This window comes from Palaemon carinicauda, chromosome 14 (genome assembly GCF_036898095.1).
Source record: "Palaemon carinicauda isolate YSFRI2023 chromosome 14, ASM3689809v2, whole genome shotgun sequence".
Classification (NCBI taxonomy): Eukaryota; Metazoa; Arthropoda; class Malacostraca; order Decapoda; family Palaemonidae; genus Palaemon; species Palaemon carinicauda.
This window is the reverse complement of record NC_090738.1, coordinates 34999828-35023846: the sequence shown is the minus strand read 5'-3', so window position 1 is coordinate 35023846 and position 24019 is coordinate 34999828. Positions and strand designations below refer to the sequence as shown.

The window sequence follows — 24019 nt, the reverse complement described above, 5'->3', positions numbered from 1 at the left end:
TGTGATTTGCGAAATTCCTAAAGCATGTACAATTAATGCAAAAAAATTTACTCTTCTCCGACAGAATAAAATTGCAATCTACGGAAAGTTGCATCATGAAGAAAAGTATAGAAATAAACGTTGCAGCCAATGAAAATTCAAATACCTACAAGATCATAGAAGCTAATTTCCCATTAGTTTTGGAAATAAAGCATAACAATATATATGCTATCATAAACATGAATATACTGTAGAAACATAAACAAGTTCGGAGAGATCATAGCAGCTAATTTCCCAATAAATTTGGAAATAAATGCGATCATAAGCATGAATATATGAGTATGGACAAATTAGAGGAAAAATTGAAACTTTCAACAAGAAACCGCACTAAAAAATATGGAAGATCATTATTCAAGGAAACTATAAACAAACTGCCAAAATGAATGGGGGCCAGCTAAGTGGACCAAACATAGTCCAACAGGATAGCCTTAACAAAATATCCCGAATGATGAGGGGCAATAGAGAATAATCGGACCTCAACACTGGAATTACACGATAACAATCTGTGGTTTTAAACATTCACATGCCAACGGGAAGGGTATATCGGGCCTCCTAGCCGATCTAAGGCCCGGCAAAAGAGAAAGAGTGAAATCAACATGGCTTAGCTTAATCCAAAAAGAACAAGATACCCCTACTTGATGTATCCAAAGTTATGCAATATGTGGATGAGATCATGGTGAGGTATAAATGGAGATGGTTTTGGCATGCTCTTCGCCCTCCCCAAGAGAGAGTAGTCCTTCAAACTTTCAATTGGGCTTCACAAGGCACTAGAAGAGTTGGAAGACCCAGGCTTACATGGCTGAGGACTATGATGTGTGAAGTTGGAGATGATGAATGGAGAAGTGTTGATTTAAAAGCTCAAGATAAAGGAGATGACTGCCGTAATCTAACCAAGGCCCTTTACGTCAATAGGCACAGGAGATGATGATGATGATGAAAATCGTTTAAAGGGAAAGCAAACAAAGTTTAAAGCGACAGTACAATTCGGGATACCCCTTCAAACATATTCAGAGGTGGAATGAGAACTAGAATATCGGTATGTGAATTTCCACCGAGAATCAATACCTATTCGGATTATCCAATACCCCTGCATTGTTTAATAAATTAGCCCTATTGGGATTCATACGAAAGGCTGCCAATAAGGTCGGTTATGTATTCAATAACGAGGTACATGGTATAACTTTCTTATGCAAACGATGGAAAATTTACAATTTTCTCAGTTACAACTTTAAAATATAAGCAATGAAAAATTCACGTTTGCTTTTATTCACTATAAGAATTGCCAAGCGAAAATTATCCCACAAAATCTCTCTCTCTCTCTCTCTCTCTCTCTCTCTCTCTCTCTCTCTCTCTCTCTCTCTCTCTCCCCAAATGAAATACCATAGCAAAAGCCAAAACTATTTCCCCCAAATTATTGGATCGGCGTACCATCGCATATACCATCATAATCCAATTGATCCAAATCGTTGCATATGAATGATAAGACCAATCGAATGACCAAGACATCAAGGGACTGCCATAGGAATAATCAAATGAAGCGAATAATATCTCGCCTGATTTCACGGGGCAGAGTTCGCTACAAGTTGGGACCCCTTAAAGTCAAACTGTAGGAAAAGTGATTTTACTTACAAATGCAAATTGTACAATTCATTTCCTTATCAGTAACAAACACGCAACTTTATTCTAAAACGTAAACTAGGTATATTTAATTCTCCTAATGTGAAGAGGAATAATAGAATTTATATAAAAGACATGATAAATATTTTAGTCTTAATTAAAGGGAGGTGATAAATATCTGCCATAATTCGAGACGATAAATATTTCAGTCACAATTAAAGCGAGACGATGAATATTTTAGTTATAATCAAATAGATAATGAACATTGAGATAGGCGATAACAACTTTGATTATGATATATCAATAATTTTCTTCATAATTCAAGACGCAATGAATATCTTTGTTATAACCCAAGAGCTAATAAATTCTTAAGACTCTCTACTCAAGCAGCTCTTGTCCTTTCGTCGCCAGGACAAATTACTGAAGTATAATTACAACCAAAATATATATCATTGTAATGATTCTTTTCCGGCATTGCTGTGTCCGGTAGAGACTAGTTCCATTACTATGAGACACACACACACACACACACACACACACATATATATATATATATATATATATATATATATATATATATATATATATATATCTATCTATCATATATATAATATATATATATATATATATATATATATATATATATAGATATATATATATATATATATATATATATATATATATATATATATATATATATATATCTATATATATATATATATATATATATATATATATATATATATATATATATATATATATATATATATATATATATATATATATATATATATATATATATATATATATATAATACTGTATACATATATATTACATAATACACACTTATATAAAATTTTTTAGGAGGATTTGGATGCCAGCACATCAGATCCCATCAAATCTTTTATAATGAGACTGCTACAATATTCTTCTCTAACCCAGTTATGACCTAACATTCTACTATCAGGTGCATAACTCAGAGCTTAGATTCCTATGTGCGCAAAGAGATTCAACTTCTAAGTTGTATCCTACACACGCACAAACAATACCAGCTGATGTTACAGAATCTTTTTAAAGTATTCCATCAAAATCTGGTGCAATAATTTTGGCTTTTCAGGTTCCATCGTTCCCAATTGGACGTCTAATCTCTGTGAATTAGGATTTTTCAAATTAGATCCTTACTTTAATAATAATAATAATAATAATAATAATAATAATAATAATAATAATAATAATAATAATAATAAAGTCAACCTACTGTATATATATGAGGTTCGATTACTTTCAATAATAATAATAATAATAATAATAATAATAATAATAATAATAATAATAATAATAATAATAATAATAATAATGATAAAAGTCGAGAGATATCAAATATGTATCGATAAACACGATTTAATTCTTATCAAGTACCGATATTGACTGAATTTGCAAGTAAAATGACGTGTCAAAGCAATGTCAGAGGAAAACTATTACTTAACAAATTCCTATTCATGCAGTCACAACTTTGCCCCACTTCTCTAAATATCACAAAAATCAAGAAATCAAATCTAAATTATACAAAAGAAAAAGAAAGAAAAAAAAAGTGTAATAACGTAACTTGGCCTTGTGGATAAAATCTTTAATCACGGCATGAAAAGTGAAAATAACTGCAAACTTGTGAAAAAAAAAAAAAAAAATACCCACCTTGATTTACAAATTCACAAATACGACTAAGCTCATGGAAGATATGGTAACGGATTGAGGCCTTATTTTTGCTGGACATGCAAAGTATTGTCTGAACTAAACAGCTTGATCAGCAACGGCATCCAAGTGTAGTTTCAGATAAAAAAACGTATAAAGAAATTTAAGGCATAATAACACACATTCCCCCAATAAAAGATACGTAGCCATCCCCCACCCCCCAAAAAAAATCCTAGAACAGATCTATTTGAATGCTTAACAGTATGGTACACATTGCGTAAGGTAACTAGTCGGTTATTCATAATAACTAATCGCGTTACAAATGCCCATTCATAACCTATGGCGTATCTGCTCAATTAGCCTAATCCTACACGCATGTACACAGTACTTACACACACAAGGTTAGCTAAATCGATAACGGTAGTTTTGTAAGCAGAGAAGGAAAATCGGGGTGGCGGCAAATATCGGATAACTTAATAACGTTGATGGAAATAATAAATTGCGTCAGCATAACTATATATATATATATATATATATATATATATATATATATATATATATAGTTATGCTGACGCAATTTATTATTTCCATCAACATATATCCTACCGGAACTGCATCACTATATATATATATATATATATATATATATATATATATATATATATATATATATATATATATATATATATATATATATATAAAATGACGCAGTTCCGGTAGGCTCTGCTGCTTCCTCCGGTCGGTTTGGATGACCGCGGAGGTAGCAGCAGTAGGGGATTCAGCATTATGAAGCTTCATCTGTGGTGGATAACGGGGAAGGGTGGGCTATGACACACTAGCAGTACTAGTCGAACTCTGTTGAGTTCATTGTCAGGCTGGAAAGAACGTAGAGAGGAAAGGTCCCCTTCTTTTCGTTTGTTTGATGTCGGCTACCCACCAAAATTGGAGAATGGGCCTTGGTAAATGTATGTATTTATGTATAGATATATATATATATATATATATATATATATATATATATATATATATATATATATATATTTCAAACAGCAGTAGTTTAACCATCATATACAAAACTGGTGCATCTCTCAGAACACCAAAAGGGGACTTGTCTTGACAATTCCTTCCTAACCCAGAATCGAAACGGAACTTTTTCTCATGTGACCGAGTCCAATAACACAACTCTTTAGAGAGAGAGAGAGAGAGAGAGAGAGAGAGAGAGAGAGAGAGAGAGAGAGAGAGAGAGAGAGAGAGAGTCGATCTACCCCTCTAACCCCATGTGGGGTTCAGGACAGCATCAGTCACTATGACAAGGAAGGAACATAAATCCTGGCGGAAATGGAGCAGAGAGAGAGAGAGAGAGAGAGAGAGAGAGAGAGAGAGAGGAGAGAGAGAGAGAGAGAGAGAGAGAAGAAGAAGAAGTGCGTAATACATATAAAAGCAGCTGAAATGAGGGAATGATATCCACACAGAGATGACAGGCGAGTAAGACGACAGGCCACAAATCAACACAAAAGACGAAGAGACAAAAAAGACGCCAGACAAAAGATTGAGAGTCTTGCTACTTTATGACAAAATGCAGGATTCAGTCGGCAAGCAAATACAAAAGGGTCCCGTCCACCCTAGTCGTTCTCGATTTGAAAAGAAAATTTAGAGGAATAAAACAAAACAAAAAAGTTCATGATCTCACAGGAGAAAACAGTCTTAAAACATTCTCTCATCCACATGGAAAAGTAAATCATTCAGTAACAAAATGTACTGAAAAGCCATCAATCTATTGAAAACTAAATAAATGCTGCTCTAGATCATTAAAGGGGAAATCTAGGTTACAGATATGATAGGAGCTTTCTTATACAGCACATTTTCTCAATTTACTTTTTACCAAGATTAAATAAGTGATTGAAAATATATCTAGCTATAGCCAAAAACAATGGAGAAAATGTATGTATGTGTGTATACAATATATATAGCTTTTTTATATAGTACATTTTCTCAACTTTTTACCAAGGTTAAACAAGTGATTGAAAATATATCTAGCTATAGCCAAAAATAATGGAGAAAATGTATGTATTTTTGTGAGTGTGTGTATGTGTGTGTGTATATATATATATATATATATATATATATATATATATATAGAGAGAGAGAGAGAGAGAGAGAGAGAGAGAGAGAGAGAGAGAGAGAGAGAGAGAGAGAGAGAGAGAGAGAGAGAGATATCCTATTACTCCTATTACGGGGAACTTATATACCTTGAGGATATACCTAACTCAAAACTCTACCTTTAGAAGAAGTTCACAGAGAAAAGTATTTGCATAGTCCAAAGATACTGTTTCAGATCATAATTATCAGAAGTTAAAACCTTTGGCCATCCACTTAAATGCAAATTACAGAGTGTAAGAATTCTGTAAACTACAGTGAAAAGATTCTGGAAACTATATGAAGTTTTGAACACATTCAAATTCAAGCTATGAAGAATGACTGGTTAGCATATGATAGCGAGAGCAAACAAACAATAAATTTCTTTATGAATAAACATATTTTACTTTCCATATCGAAGCTCCTCACAAAAAACTAGGGAGTAATAGAAACATTCATTCAGAAATAAATACCAAATCTATTTGAATATGCATAAACCTTTAAGCGATCAGCTAATAGACAAGCGTTAAACCAAATAAAAAATATACAAATAAAGACCATAAGCTTAAGCATACTGAATTGTTTTATATAAATATCAATACAGAATAACTAACTTACCGAAAATTCTATTAATTTACATTTAAAATAACAGTGAACATTATTTCAATCTTAAGTTATGTCAACATGACAACAAATTACACGATTTTGTTGGATGATCAAATGCCACTTTTAAGCATTTCTAACACAGCAATGTAATAGAAACAATAAATCACCAAACTGCAATGTTCTACTCAATCTACAGACAAGACACAGCCTCTCCTACTTTGCTTGTAAGAGCTAAGCATAATAACGTTGTATGAAAACATCATCTGATGGGTATACTAGCAATTAGTTATTGTGAAAAAAAATATCAAAACCAACGAATAGTCTCCTAGTTAAGAGTTCTCGCTTGAGGGTACACTCGGGCACACTATTCTATCTTATTTCTCTTCCTCTTGTTTTATCAGTTTTTATAGTTTATTTAGAAAATATTTATTTTGGTGTTGTGCGTTCTTAAAATATTTTATTTTTCCTTGTTCCTTTTCCTCACTGGGCTATTTTTCCTATTGGAGCCCCCGGGCTTATAGCATCCTGCTTTTCCAACTAAGGTTGTAGCTTAGCAAGTAATAAAAATAATAATAATAATAATAATAATAATAATATTCTGGTATTCTCGTCGTCGGTAGGACTAATGAGATCCCAGGAGAATTTTATTCTGCAGAGAAACTGTGGAAAGAAAAAATAAATTGCTTTCTTGTGGTATAATTCTCCGAGCCTTTTCAACATGAGGCACTCTCATTCCTCCAGAATTTAGAGAACATTTGCATTACAATCAAGCCATGGGGAGATCTAAGTAGCATTATATAAACCGAACGTGCGGCGAATGTTTGAACGCCCAACAACCATATTCAGAAAGTGCTCATTCGCGACCAATAGATACCACATTTCTTGTCTTCAAATGCATGCCGGGGAAACTGTAATTCTCTATTACGGACGAGGGATGGTTGAAATTAGAATGTGCAATGAACACGCAAATGGTAGTTTTGGATTTCTATTCCATCGAGACAATATACCAGAATAAATCAATAGCGGTTATTATTCTACGAGAAAACTATTGACAGGTACTTATCTCGGATGACGGCCTTCAGTTTTATTAGTATTATTATTATTATTATTTGCTAAACTACAACCCTAGTTGGAAAAGCATGATGCTATAAGCCCGGGGCTCCAACAAGGAAAATAGCCCAGTCAGGAAAGGAAACAGGGAAGAAAAATAAAATATTTTAAGAACAGTATGATTAAAATGAATATTTCCTATATAAACAATAAAAACTTTCACAACACATGACAAAGAGAAATAAGATAGTGTGCCCGAGTGTACTCTCAAGCAAGAGAACTCTAACCCAACACAGTGAGAACAGGTAAGTTTTCCCTAAGAAAATAGAAACGATCCCTTATTCTGGCAAGATCAGCTACTGGTTAAGCCAGTTGACCTGGATGACTTATAAAGCCTATGTCATAAGTGTGGTTGAAGTAAATGTCAAATGCATGGGTGATTTAAAAAGAGCTAAATGCAAAGAATTACGTAGTGTTGCCATAATATGTCTTAATTTTTGCAACAAAGCTTAATATATTATCAATTAAATGCCACTGAGAACTAGAGTACCCACATCTCACACATAAAATAAAGGCTATTTGGGAGAGTTTAAGGCAAATGAGGTCTAACACTCCCCACCTACTTTAAAGGAAAAAAATAACTGGAACAGTTTAGCGTCGACATTATCTTTGCCTACTTGTAAATGAACAATTGAAAATGTATGAAAAGCCACGTGCATCTGTACTAATCCATAGTATTATAAGAGTCTCCATCAGCTACATCCCGGCAACTTGCTTTATTGAGGTTTTGAATAATAATAGTAGTGTGACGTCAGCTGCCTAAATTGAGATTCCTGTTTTACATATTTTTTTTTCATATGTAAGGGAAGTTTGTTGTGGTAGGCATGGAAAATATAGCATAATACAGTAGTTTACAAACTGAGGAAAATTGATATGCATCTTTATATTCATTTATATATATAAATATATATATATATATATATATATATATATATATATATATATATATATATATATATATATATATATACAGTATATATATATATATATATATATATATATATATATATATATATATATATATATATATATATATATATATACAGTATATATATATATATATACATATATATATATATATATATATATATATATATATATATATATATATATATATATATATATATAGTATCTGAGCCATTGCAACGACAAAACTAATAGTTCTCTAAACAAAAGGTTCAAATTCATCAATTAAGCAGGGGAGGATATCCTAACTCCACAGAAAAGGGGGTAATCAATTAGCTGTGAACATTTTAGAATGAAATAGGATTTTTCGTTAAATACTGGAACGAAATAAAAAAAAAATCAGGATAATTATACAACGTTTCATTGTCTGGACGTTTAAAAGGGACCTAGGACACGCCTATACATTTCGTTGGGCTACTTCAAAACAATGCCAACTCTTTAACAGTTTTTATTTGGATTTGCCTGCTAAACCCAATATGAAATACAACACTTCAATTGTTTATCTGAGAGAACTGGAATTGTTCCTGACCAATGCTGATAGATAAAACAGGCGTTATACTCTCATACGTCTGGCAACCACTGAAAGTAAAGTGTTCACCAGTTCATCTACTGGGAAGTATGGGAACAATACGTTGACCGAGTCAAATATACTGAAAAAAATGCGAAGACACGGACCTAAACTCTAAATAGATTCTGTGGACAGCTTAATTAAATTATTCTGTGGAGCACAAATTAGGAAAGTTCTATTCGACAACAAATGGGGGGAAACCGTTGGCTTTTGTAAATGAAACAGCTATGTAAAATTAAAGCAGATCTCAATTAACTCGAGTCGAAAACGTTCAAACCTCGACGGCTGACAGATTTTAGGCCTATTATGACTCCATGCCCATACTGAAACATTATATATATATATATATATATATATATATATATATATATATATATATATATATATATATATATATATATATATATATATATATATATGCGTGTGTGAGCAATCAAAAGTGCTGTATTTTATAACATTATTCCGCAATATTTAACATTTCAAATAAAGTAAAAACATCAAATCATATCCCAAAGCACCATAAGGAAAAATAAATAAAAAAAAGTCCTAAGTTCTCCATTACTTCCAAGAGATTTCAGCAACGATATATATTAATAGCGAATGTCTTTTGAAAAATAACACGAGACGATGACCATAAGAAAAAATAAATGGAAACCCGATGTAACTTGAACCGGATTTTGTAGATCTTGGTTTATTCATTCAAAAAATGGTAAGTGGTTTAAACTAACGGCACTCGCCTTTCACTCACAAAGAAACAAACACTACTTTCTCCTTGATACCATCTCCCGTTCTTTTCCCCTGCGGGTATGAAAGCTCACAGCCTTTGTGAAATGGATTATGTTTAATTTTAAATCATATAGTATAGATGCAGTTGTTGGGAATTACTCGAAAATATACAAAACCAACTTATATAAAAACTATAACAGTTGGAAAATAACCCGTTTGGAAATTGGGACAATATACTGTTGTGGGGAAAAACTGAAAATTAACATGATTATAGGTTCCATCTACAAACAAATAATAGCAATGTGAAAAAAAAAAAATTACTTCCTAGTATTACTAAACTCACAGAGGCAAAAAAAAAAAAAAAATGTTGGCTAGTCTAGCGTTTCAAAAGAAACAAATCCTACATTAGGCTAGCAAACTTTTAATCCATAAAATGACTATCCTTGGATTACTAAACTACTTAATATGAGAAATACGTTTGATTTCACATGGATAAGGTAATGGCTGTGGGAGGGTAAAAGATACAAAAAATATAGAATAACGATGCAAGTTTCAAGATGAATGGCTATCCTAACCCCAGATGGAATTTGGTGGCTGAGTCTAATATACCAAACCTTACTGAAACCATAAACAAACTTTGGTGATATAGTGAAGCAACAATTGATCAAAACGACTCGTACGATTAACCATAAAAAAATATATAACCCAGTAATTCCTACAGAACATTCCTTTAATCTCTGAAATTACTCTTGAAAACTCTTAATCTTGATTTGTCACTATGATTTATATATGACAAGTCTATTTTAACGTTTTTACTGATCTTCAGATAGCTTATATTCACTACATATTTTATATATATATATATATATATATATATATATATATATATATATATATATATATATATATATATATATATATATATATATATATATTGCTGTTTTAATTCTTTCATTCTACCTTGTTTTGAGTATTGTTCTCCTGTCTGGTGTTCACCTGCTGATTCTCATCTTAACTTGTTGGACAGAAACTTACGGTCTAATAAATTTCTTATTCCTGATCTAGATATTAATCTTTGGCACCGTCGTTTAAGTAGTTCATTATGCATGTTGCATAAGATTTTTCATAACTGACCATCCTTTACACTCAGATCTCCCTGGACAATTCTATCCTGTTCGTAATACTAGGCAGGCACTTAATTCTAATTGCCAGGCCTTCTCCAACATGAGGCTCAATACTACACAGTATTCTAGAAGTTTTATTCTAGAAGTTTTATTCCAGATGTTACCAAGTTGTGGAATTATCTTCTAATCGGGTAGTTGGATCAGTAGAACTTCAAAAGTTCAAAGTTGGAGCAAATGTTTTTATGTTGACCAGGCTGACATGAGTCTTTTTAAAGTTTATATAAGACATATCTGTTTTTGACGTTGTTAATAGTTTATATAAGATATATCTGTATTGACGTTGTTACTGTTTTAGAATGATTTATTGTTAACTTGTTCTCATCCTTTATTTCCTTTCCTCACTGGGCTATTTTTTCCTATTGGAGCCCTTGGGCTTATAGCATCTTGCTTTTCCAACTAGGGTTGTAGCTTGGCTAGTAATAATATATATATATATATATATATATATATATATATATATATATACATATATATATACATATATATATATATATATATATATATATATATATATATATATATATATATATATATATATATATATATATATATTTATATATATACTATATATTTATTTCCTTCCCTCTCTGGGCTATTTTTCCCTGTTGGGGCCCTTGCGCTTATAGAATCCTGTTTTTTCCAAATAGGGTTATAGCTCAGCTAGTACAGTAGTAGAAATAATAGTAATGCTATGATACAAAATAATTGTAGAACACCAGTGAATTGGTCAGCAGAGTGACACACTATAACAACTACGCTTAGCGACAAAATTTTCCACCAACAAACATTGCTGAAACTGAATGGATACAGAATTCTCCCAAGACTGTGACAACCATCCAATAAATGGCAATATAGACTATAAAAGCGGATACCTTATATTAGTTGACACCAAGTTACTGCTTTAAAAAAAATGGTAAAAAAGAAGAAAAATCTTATCTGATCAGGAAAATGAAGAGACACTATTTCAACTATTAAATTCATGCTATTCGTGAGTTTCCCTTGGACAAGGTACTTTTTTATCGATTTGAAATCATTTCCACAGTGTTCGCTTTCATAAACAATTCAAGTCATCTTTATAAGAGTCTTCAATCTAAGTATGCGCAAGGTCTACATAAATACTTTGGGTACACGGTCGGAAATATGTTAAGTACACAAAGCTTTCTCGTCTAAAATAAGTACGTCAGGAGAGTATTGAATTATTATAATACCCTGAAAACCGTGAACTTTTTACAATAGTAGTCTTTCATTTTGCAAAATAAACTATGAATTTTTTTTATATATAAATAGCTAAAAAAAAAGATAAGAGGCATAGAAGTAATGAAACATCATATTCTAGGAACAAACAAAAAAAATCTAGAATAAGTACGTCAGAAGAGTATTGAATTATTATAATTCCCTGAAAACCATGAACTTTTTACAATAGCAGCCTTTCACTTTGAAAAAAAAAAAACACTACGAAATGCTTTTTATAAATGGCTAAAAAAAGGATTGATGCATAGAAGTAATGTAAAATCATATTCTACGAACAAACACCTAAGATCAATCAGGGTGAAAGTTCGGTGCAAATACTCTCAAGCCCTACCCCAAGATCTACATAGCCTCCTACCCCAGCATCCGTGATGCTGAATCGAAAGAAATCAAACGTCTTCGCGTCTGCTCAGCAAACACGAGAAGAAAATTCACGGCAAACAGAACTGATGATGATGGAAGGATAAGATGTCAGAAGTGCTTAACCTAGCAGCCTGCCTAAGATGCATACTTCTGCAGTCCAAGTAAATATCGCTACCTGATGACAAGAAACGTCATAGGAAAGAACGCTGCGATATATTAAGTCATTTGAGGATAGATCTATAATTATAATTATTATTACTTAACAAGTTAAAATCCTAGTTGGAAAAGCAGGATGTTATAAGAACAAGGGCTACAACAGAGAAATAAGGAAAAACTACAACAGAAGTTTGAGAACAATAATACTAAAATAAATTTTTCATATACAAACAGTAAAAAACCTCAAAATAACAAGATAAAGAGAAACAAGATATAATAGTGTGCTTGTACCTCAAACAAGAAACCTAATACAAGACAGTGGAAGACCATGGTACAGAGGATATGGCACTACCCAAGACTAGAGAACAGTGGTTTGATTTTGGAGTCAATACAAAACTACTGACAAGAGAATTGACTATTGTGTGCTGAGTAACATCAGGATACAGATATACAACGTCAATCACGTGTTTTCAATGCGAGGGCCAAAGGGATTTCTAGTTTCATATGATGAATTACACATTTACAAATGATATTTTTCCATCAACTGTCGAGTTTGATATAATAATAATAATAATAATACCATATATAATAAATAATAACATGCCTGGGTATATATCAAATATATAAATTTCTTTTCCGTCATACTCAGCGGCATTGCTAGACGTATGAATATTTGGTCTCTCCCAGTCCCTCGGGTAGGGGAAGAGAGAGAGTAGATATACCCTGGTGTGAAAGGGTACCCCAAGAGGAACCCACAATAAACCACAAATTACCGAAACTGCCGTGTTGTAGTTATGAAAGGGGGAGGGGTGGGAAGAGTTGAATCTTTGTGTGCATAAGTATCTAAATATTTAGGCGTCATTTTAAAGGCTCTTGTACGCTAATAATAAATAAATAATTAAAATAATAAAAAGTCCATATTTACACAAATCTTACTCAGAGCCGTACCTTCAGGTTTATCTTAAATGAAAAATATTAACGATAATAACAATATCGTTAATAATAACTTTTTACCCTTATATCACAACTTATAAACAATAATATCCTGTCTCTCCACAGGTAGAGTAATGACCAAGAATAATCAATATACTTAACATTCTGATAATGACCCGAATACTTCACCTATTGGACAATCTTTCATTCTACTGGTATCCTAATCATTCGTCGTATGCGTAATAAAAGGATCTCGATAACTCAACACAATACAAATAAAAAGGAGGATTATCTACCGGAGCCAACACTTTTCACACACACACACACACACACACACATATATATATATATATATATATATATATATATATATATATATATATATATATATATATATATATATATATATATATTACATGTGGCCTAAGTCAATCTTTATCTTTATTTCTTGACCGGGTAAAAAAAAATTCCCCGGGGGTCTGTAACACACCAGCAACGTCAATTCATACACACATTATAAATAAATAAATAAATAAATAAATATATATATATATATATATATATATATATATATATATATATATATATATATATATATATAGTGTGTGTGTGTGTGTGTGTGTGTGTATAATCACACCAATGCCTGATCACTCGATAGTCAATGTGGTACGTCGAAAATAAATTTAAACACCAAAAACATTTGAAAAAAATGTAACTTCATAAAACCAAGATCTTAGATCATCTGATACAACAAATTGTTACTACTGAATCAATACTAATTACCCAGAGGAATAAAATAAAATTCGGTTACAAATGAAAGTCACTAACATAACACGCACAAGTTCCCCACACCAAGATAAATATGACCTCAAAGTGTTCCTTATATGTGTTGCCCTTAGACTAACTACTTTCATTTCGCCTTACTGCAATTCACCTCCGATTTTATTTGAACATTTTAATTTTTGTAACAGTAAAAATACAGGAATAGAGTAACCCTATACATTTTTTCTCAAAGCTACAAAGGTTAGGACAGGAAGGCCTTACTCCAATGATTTGATATTTGCACAGGACAATTCCAATCATTATTGACGAACGAAAAGCGAGCATCATAACTACTTTTGATCACGAAATTTTGTATAGATAATCTTTAGCAAAAAGGTTACCAAGTTTATACCAAAATCACCCAAATCTATATAAACGTAGATCGACAATACTTTGAATGTTAAATAAAATTAATTGCAAAATATCGTGACATAGGATCAAAGATCATTCTTTCTACTGACACTGACTTAAAACAGCTTCCCTGGTCCCCTAAGACATATGGCCCCATTTGACATCTGCGAACTTAAAAGGAAACCACTCCATATATTGTGCATTGGAAATGGAAATCTGTCTAGCTCACAGGAGAAGGACAGTCCAAAATCAAGCCATTGTTCTCTATAATTTTTGGTAGTGCCATAGCCTCTATACCATGGTTTTCCACTGTTTTGTGTTAAAAGTTCTCTTGCTTAAGGGTACACTCGGTCACACTATTCTATCCTACTTCTCTTCATGTTGTTTTTTAAAAATTTTATAGTTTATATGGAAATATTTATTTTAATGTTACTGTTCTGGAAATATTTTATTCTTCCTTATTTCCTTTCCTCACTTGGCTATTTTCCCTGTTGTGGTCCCTCGGCTTATAACATCCTGCTTTTCCAACTAGGGTTGTAGCTTAGCCAGTAACAATACAAAATTCGTGCGTCTTTCACAAATAATATACTTTTTGCCAAAAGAAATCGCAACCCAAACAAACATGAGGCGCCGGTTTGTTATGCTTCCAATGATTGGCTAATACAACTAGAGGCGATGGACCACGAGACATAGGGTCGAAAAAGGAGGGGGAGGGGGTTGAGGGGTGGATAAGACAGGGTCTATGTTGTTTAATGATGACAAGAGCTTTGGTTGCCCAGCAATGAGGGTACATCAAGAGTTCGGGAGTTACAAGACCGTCACTAAAAGTAAGACTAATAGAGGTTTTTAGAAAACAGTGGAAAATGCAAGAGGATTTGAATATGGTACGGAAAATTAAACATTTGAATACAGCTTTGGATTGCAGAAAATCATGAAATAAAGCTTGCAGTCCTTTCCATGCATAAGTAAAAATAATTGCCAGTTTGGAGAACGTAAACAAAGATATATGGGAATTACTACTGCAAAAGAATAGGAAAATAATTAAACATCAACTGTTGATAAAACAATACGAATTTGAACAAACTAAGAACACAAAGAGGTTAAAATCACACAAACAAATCAGAAAGAATTCACTACCCAACAGCGGTTTCATAAACTTAAAATACTCGGTCACATTTACGAAACATTCTTGGCGTATTCACTAAACAGCGAAACAAACGAATCGGGACTGTATGGATATATATTATATTGTATAGATATAGTGTGAATTAATGTTTCTATTACAATTTCTCTCAAATTTGTTAGCTTAGTATAATTCGCAATTTTACCATATCACCCAAATACCGTTATTTTCTGTGGTGTATATGAGGAGCCTGTCCTTATCAATGTTGGCGTAAAAAAGTTACCGATGCATTTATGTTAACAGTCTATCTTCAATATGAGGGAAATTTTATATATATATATATATATATATATATATATATATATATATATATATATATATATATATATATATATATATATATATATATATATATATATATCATAGCAGAACGAGGCAGATTTAACAATTACTGTATTTATGCAGATCTCATTATGCAATTGTAATTAAAGACAAGACTAGCACTCCATATTATTTTACCCAACAAAACATTTTTTTTTTCGGTAGACAATTCTAAGAAATTACTTAAACACGATATTTGCTTTTCCTTCCCCCCTGAGCATTCGTGAAGGAGAGCTAACTACGTAGGCAAGTGCAGTTAGTTACTATTGCTCACTGGATACTCTTTAACCACAGCTCCTTGCAGGATTTCTTCTTCGATAGTCTAATAGACAACACACGACGACTTGTGATTCTGGCTCTTACTCTACTTGACGTTGTGGACGGCTGCCATTTTTTTTTTCTTTGACGATTGAATAACTTATCCCTCCCGTGTATCTCCAGGGTCTTCTTTTCCATTCTTGCTCGGCATGACGTCAATAAAGAACAATGCCGTGTACTCTTCTGAAGAATCTCACTCTTACATCGAAAATGTTATTCACACAAACATATGATGCCAACTGCATTTGCCATGTCACTGTCATAACATAATCGACACGAACTAAACAATTGAAAGAAATACTGTGATGGCTTATGCACGATGATTATCACAAATTTTCATAACTCCATAAATAATCATTTTTGTAAAAAAAAAAAAAAAAAAAAAAAAAAAAAAAACTATGGTATATTAATTCTTCGTATCACTACCAGATATAAGATTCATGAGACTGACATTTAAAAACTGGTGGGGCAACTAAAAAGGTGCTAACAGACTTCCAGTCCTAGCTTGTAATTAGGCTCCTCCTCGGTCCCATCCATGACAATAATAATGGTTTCAGTATAACTGCTAATATCAATTAAATATGATATAAACGGTTCATTACATTAAATACATCCCTTTAATGTTACTTTGAACGGGGCTACCCTTATTCACTACGGTGCCATTTTCAGAAGAGTTCTTGCATCACTTCCATTTCTATGCAATTGAAGGATATCTTCAGTTTCCAAATTGACTTTTAAAATTCCATAAATTAGTAAATGTCACCGTTTCCTTCTAAACTAAACACTGCACTGTTAATGAGAGAACATAGAGCAAAATCCAGCTGTTTGAACGAAGACTGCTTGTCTACAAAACTAATGTTAACTTGCAATCCCTGATTGGCGTTTATAGATGCATATTACTTTTGCTTCCATATTAGCTACGAAACCACCAAACACTTTCATAAAAAACTGATAAAATGAGAAAATCCTTCGATAACGAAAAACGGTTGATCTTCATGATCTTCAACACTATTTATGAAAAAAACGAAAAACACCATTATCATTATACGCATCGTGTTATATTATTTTATGGACAAATTAACACATTCTTTATTATATATCACTTCAATAAACCCTGCCATGCACACGTGGCTCGATTATGACCTGACCTCATTGTCAAATATGACCAAGTTCTGTTGTTGATCCAAGTGGTGAAAATCGAGGTTGAAGAACAGAACCCTCGACCAAGCACAAACAGCGTTCCATAGCATACATACCTGTGGACAAAATCGGGCAGACCCATACCCGAAGAAGGGAAATAACAACGAAAATTTTTGTTCCAGTGTCCACGGTGAGATTATGTTTCCACCACCACTCCCAAAGTCACTATGAGCGTTGCTGTGGTGTCAAGCCAACCAACCACCGCCCCGCTCCACCACCACCCATCCGATCGAAGGTACGGTGGAGGAAAGGGAGGAGGAAAAAGGAGGAGTACGACGAGGAATGACGGGAAAGGGAGCAGGGGAAGAGTTGGAAGAGGACCACTGGAGAACGAGTGGAAGAAACGAATGTTGTAGTTTGAATTAATACAGCTGCGGGATGTTAGGAACCTTAATAAGGGGAGGCAATAGCAATACTGACACCGAGCGCACGGGGGAAGTAAGTCTATCAAAGGGATGAGAAATGGAATTAGGAGTTAGAAGAAAAGAGCAGCATATCGAGTAAGAGAACCAGAAGGAAACCTTGCAAGTGCTCAGAGATGCTCTTTTCGTCCTTTCTTCCTTTTGTACGATAAACAACTGCACTACTGACCAATGACCAGTCGTGTTGCTAATTGCCAACAACCTGACCAGATGACGCATAATATATTTTTATCAAAATTTTATTATAATTGATTAAATTCATGACATTATTTTCATTAGATCATACCCTTAATGGTTGCAACCACTTCATTTAAAGGATCCAATTAATTTTCTTAGAACTAAACGATCAAGTACATTATTTTACCAAAAAAGAATTCAATCATCATTTTTTTCTTTCCTTTTAGCTACCTCTTTTCCTATACGTGAAGGGGAATGAGATTGAAAACCATATCGGGTATTGCAGGTAATGGCGTGTTGAGAAAGGGAGGGGGACACCCCAAAAGAGGAATAGAGTTAAAGGGTTAGAAAAGGGATCAGGGGATATTGGGTTTGGGGAGGAGGGGGGGGGGGAAGAATAGAAAAGTGTTGCGCACTACAGCACCACGCACTCGTTGTCATGACAACGACGACGCTAAACAATGATGAACTTAGTCCACAGATGATCATTCTAAACGTGATGGTGTACCATGCATAGACATTCACTCGGAAATATTTTTTTTTTTGAGGGGGGGGGGGGTCGGGGACAGTCTCACCCTCCGATCTCATTATCATAAATTCATAACTACGTACTCGCTTGTTAAACTTTGTAGTTGTTGCAAATGCAAACGAACCAGTTGAAAATTTAAAACCAGCCTTTACTAGCGCTAGCAAATGCATGATATCTTACCAGATTAAAATATAGTTGCGATCAGGAAACTTTTCCGAGATAAAAGGGCACCCCGGCGAGTCTGTGTGAATCTGCCTCGCTAATAAGAATTAACTATATTTTAATCTGGTAAGATATCATGCATTCGCTAGCGCTAGTAAAGGCTGGTTTTAAATTTTCAACTGGTTCGTTTGCATTTGCAACAACTACAAAGTTTAACAAGCGAGTACGTAGTTATAAGATCTCCCTCAATCTACTCGTTAGTGTACCAAAATCGAAAGTACCTTATCAGGTCTTCCGTTCTTATAGCTTCTTTGACAGCTGTCATGAACTCTGCAGTACCCCTCGTCCATTTATCACGCCAGTAGGGGAATCTTGATGCGAGTCGCTTACACGAACAGGGGATACCAAACCACATTCCCATTTCTAATAGCATTATTATTATTATTACAAGCTAACCTTTAACCCTAGTTGGAAAAGCAGAATAATATAAGCCCAAGAGCTCCAACAGGGAAAAATAGTCGTGAGGAAAGGAAACAAGAAAATAAATAAACTAATTTGGCAAGGCTTGACTGAATTGTTCAACGGCAAGGCAGTAGTTATAACAATAATAATAATAATACTGTCCTCTGGCATTTGGCCTAGACTCTGGCTAAAAAAAGCAAGCCTACAAAGCAGTAACTGTCATTTTAGTCGCTTTCTACGAAACGCACGAGCGGCACGATACACGGTGGCAGTATTCTTACACACTTACCAAGGGGTAATGTGGGACACGGTAGTCCTTTAGCATGAACAAAAGTGCGACGGTTCAGAAGTGAAAGATAACGCACATAAGCAGCAGATCATCAGACAAAGAGGTATTTCAAGTTTTACAGAGAGAGAGAGAGAGAGAGAGAGAGAGAGAGAGAGAGAGAGAGAGAGAGAGAGAGAGAGAGAGAGATTGTGTTAGTATTTCTTGCAATGCGAGTACGTTAATACAGAGCAAATAAACTAGTGCTAATAAAAAATATTCTATATTCCTTAGAAGTCAAGCAATAGGCCATTATAAGAAAAATTAGCATTAACCAGTTACATATTATATTTTCCAAACGTAATAAAAAATCAGAGCGAATGCTTATCAAAAGGAGAATTTTAACCATCCTCGTGAGGCATAACGAATAAGTAGTTAATGATCGTGAATGAACTTCAACATAATGCATTTGCCGAAGCTCCAATACAAAGGCTACTCGTATATTTTCTAGAATATAGTAAATATTCAACAAATTCACACAGAATGTAATTTGTCCTATCAACAAAATACAATTTCACAATTACTTCTCGAAATAAAAGAAAGGAACTAAAACTTGAAAAAAATGGAACAAGTTTCAAGCGCTAGTGTATAAACATTTTGTAAACCTTCATATATAGTGTCATGCTTCAAGTGTCACCTGCAACAGTTAATTTCATTAGCCCCTAACCCTGTATTCCGACGCATTGTACGCACAGCTCAAATCAATATGTGCCAGTACTGATTGTCGTGTACACATGGGATTGAAAATGCAATTTATGATTGCAGATATGATACGCTTTAGTTGATACGCAGACATTACACTTGGGTATAGGAAGTAAAAAATTCTTTTTTTTTTTTGCTTACTGTTAGGAATTCTATAAATTCCTTACTGTTATATGTCGAGTCCTATAAAATGTGTATTCTTCAATTGAACAAAATAGAATGTGTACTATTAACAACACATACATACATACACACACATAGGCTACATATATATATATATATATATATATATATATATATATATATATATATATATATATATATATATATATATATATATATCATTAGCCGTTGCTAGTCCACAGAAGGACAAAGGCCTCAGACATGTCCTTCCATTCATGGTATTTCTATGCCAATCTATGGCATCAAATTTTTTCATCTCGCACCCATCGTCTTCTCTTTCTTCCCCTGCTTCGTTTGCAATCTCTAGGGACCCATTATTATTATTATTATTATTATTATTATTACTAGCCAAGCTACAACCCTAGTTGGAAAGGCAAGATGCTATAAGCCCAAGGGGCTCTAATAGGGAAAAATAGCCCAGTGAGGAAAGGAAATAAGGAAATAAATAAATGATGAGAACAAATTAACAATAAATCATTCTAAAAAAAGTATCAAAACAGATATGTCATATATAAACTATTAACAACATCAAAAACAAATATGTCATATATAAACTATAAAAAGACTCATGTCAGCCTGGTCAACATAAAAACATTTGCTCCAACTTTGAACTTTTGAAGTTCTACTGATTCAACTACCCAATTAGGAAGATCATTCCACAACTTGGTAACAGCTGGAATAAAACTTCTAGAGTACTGTGTAGTATTGAGCCTCATGATGGAGAAGGCCTGGCTATTAGAATTAACTGCCTGCCTAGTATTGCGAACAGGATAGAATTGTCCAGAAACATCTGAATGTAAAGGATGGTCAGTTATGAAAAATCTTATGCAACATGCATAATGAACTAATTGAACGACAGTGCCAGAGATTAATATCTAAATCAGGAATAAGAAATTTAATAGACCGTCAGTTTCTGACCAACAAATTGAGATGAGAATCAGCAGCTGAACACCAGACAGGAGAACAATACTCAAAACAAGGTAGAATGAAAGAATTAAAACACTTCTTCAGAATAGATTGATCACCGAAAATCTTAAAAGATTTTCTCAATAAGCCAATTTTTTGTGCAATTGAAGAACACAGACCTAATGTGTTTCTCAAAAGTAAATTTGCTGTCGAGAATCATACCTAAAATTTTAAGTCATACAAATTTAAAGAAACATTATCAATACTGAGATCCGGATGTTGAGGAGCCAACGTCCTTGACCTACTTACAATCATACTTTGAGTTTTGTTAGAATTCCACTTCATACCCCATAATTTGCACATCCTTTATGTCCAGCTATTATCTGTCATTCTCATCTAAATAAAAAATGCAACAGCGTCATGGTGAAAAGAAATGGTCAAATAGTCAAATCAAATAATCTCATATGTAATACAGTAATCTGTAATAAAACCAGAAAGTCAAATTAAAGATTACATCAATATTGATAGGACTGGCGAGTCTCTCTATGGGACTAGGGCACTTCAACTTCAGTTTTGTTTTACCACCGCTCATGTTTCTCCATGTCGTAGCCTACATTAGTAATGTAAACCAAATTATGATGGGAGGATAGATGTGAGAGAGGCGAGAGTGCTTGCTAGAAATAGGAATGAATGGCGAGCGATTGTGACGCAGTTCCGGTAGGCCCTGCTGCTTCCTCCGGTGCCTTAGATGACCGCGGAGGTAGCAGCAGTAGGGGATTCGGCGTTATGAAAATTCATCTGTTGTGGATAACGGGGGAGGGTGGGCTGTGGCACCTTAGCAGTACCAGCCGAACTCGGTTGAGTCCCTTACCAGGCTGGGAGGAACGTAGATGTCGGCTTGGAATATGTATGTGTGTATGTATGTATTACTTTATCATAATTCAAAACAATTCGGACCATGGGGAAAAAAGTTAAAATTATAAAAAACAATAGAATTATATAAAAAGAAAAACTAACCTGGTTTCCTCACTAAACGACCAGGAACTAACATCAACATAGTCAACCAAACAGTTCGAGATGCCAGAGTACATTTGATATATATTCAAAATATAAACTAAATTAAAAAAGGAGTATTTACTCAAGTGTCCATAAAATATGCATTTCACAAATAGTGACACTTTTGAGTAATTATGAGTAATTACTCCCTTTTTAATTGAGTATATATTTTGAATAAATATCAAATGTACGCTGGCATCAGGGATTTTCTATTATTTCACAATTTTAACTTTTTTCCCATGTGGTGAATTGTTTTAAATTGTGATAAAGTAACAGGAAAACAATAGCTATGCCTAATTTGGCAGTATAGAGAGAGCGTGGTCTTGTAAACAAATACCAATACTTCTGTCATTTATTTATATGGCAAACTTATTTTAGAACCTTGGATGCAAATGGGGGCTACGGCCTTGGCTCATGACAAACGGTGTTCAGAGATTTTCTTAAAGTGACAATAAAAATGTATTGAACTAACAAACTTTTAAAAAACATTATCTAAACACACTGGTCAATTATAACGTTTTACCTAGAATTGTTAGTTTCCGGTGATTTGGTAATTAGACCGTAGTCTACACTCCGTAGGCCTAGGCCTAACATGAAAAAACAAAGAAAACATAAGGATGGTTTAATCAACAACAAACTACACAAAGTAACCATACATTACCATAATGTATATGACAACATAACTTCATTGATTTAGCACTAATTACTCCGATTTATGATGTAAAAATGTGCCAGCTGCGGTAGCTTGAAGGCTCACAGCCATGTCGGTATAGGCTAACAAAAATGCATTATCGAATTATATCAATTTACACACATTTTGATTGAATCCTGGTCACCTACAATAACTCCCTCACACTAACGAAAACCTGCAATTAAAATTAAAGAAATAAAGTATATTGTAATTTTACTAAAGATTAAATACCTTACTTTTATGTCATTTTCTTGTAGTCACGGCTTAACATGGTTGAACTCATCCTCACATTCATAAGAACTTCCCAAAGTTGGACATTTTTAGTAGCATAGTTGTCCCTTCCACAGATATATAAATGTTTCACTAAATATAATATACGAGACCATACAGTAAGGCTAAGACGGAGACCGAGCCACTGAATACATCCAGTTTTACCAACGGTCCCACTGTCGGTCCTTAAGAAACTGCCGCCTTTTTCCAAGTTCCAACTTTTTCTGTCTAAGATCTAACGACATCGGATTATAAGTATACAATTTAGCATACACCTAAATATGAATTATTATTATTATTATTATTATTACAAAATAAGCTACAAATAGGCTATAGTAGGAAAAGTAGGATGCTTATTATAAGAACTTTAGAAATTTCCCTATTTCAACAGCCTAATTATATTGGAAATTCATTCCATAATTTGGTCAAATCTGGAATATAACTTATAGAATACTTTGTGGTACTGTACTGTATTATGCCTGGTGATGGAGAAGACATAGCTGTTAGAATTAACTGCCTACCTAGTACTGCATACTCAATTACAGTTTGGGATGATCTGAATGCAATAGGCGATCTGAATTGTGGGGAAAAAAATATC

At 33.4% G+C, this 24019-nt stretch overlaps 1 protein-coding gene across 1 annotated transcript in view; it reads right to left on the bottom strand.

Annotated features, from left to right (window-relative positions):
- The window catches only part of LOC137653513 (potassium voltage-gated channel protein eag-like), a 562168-nt gene extending 544381 nt beyond the window's left edge, over positions 1-17787 (bottom strand). The window contains exon 1 of the mRNA XM_068386969.1: positions 17593-17787. The gene's annotated coding sequence lies outside the window, so the exon portion shown is untranslated. The remainder of the gene's footprint in view (positions 1-17592) is intronic.
- Positions 17788-24019: the final 6232 nt, after the last annotated feature.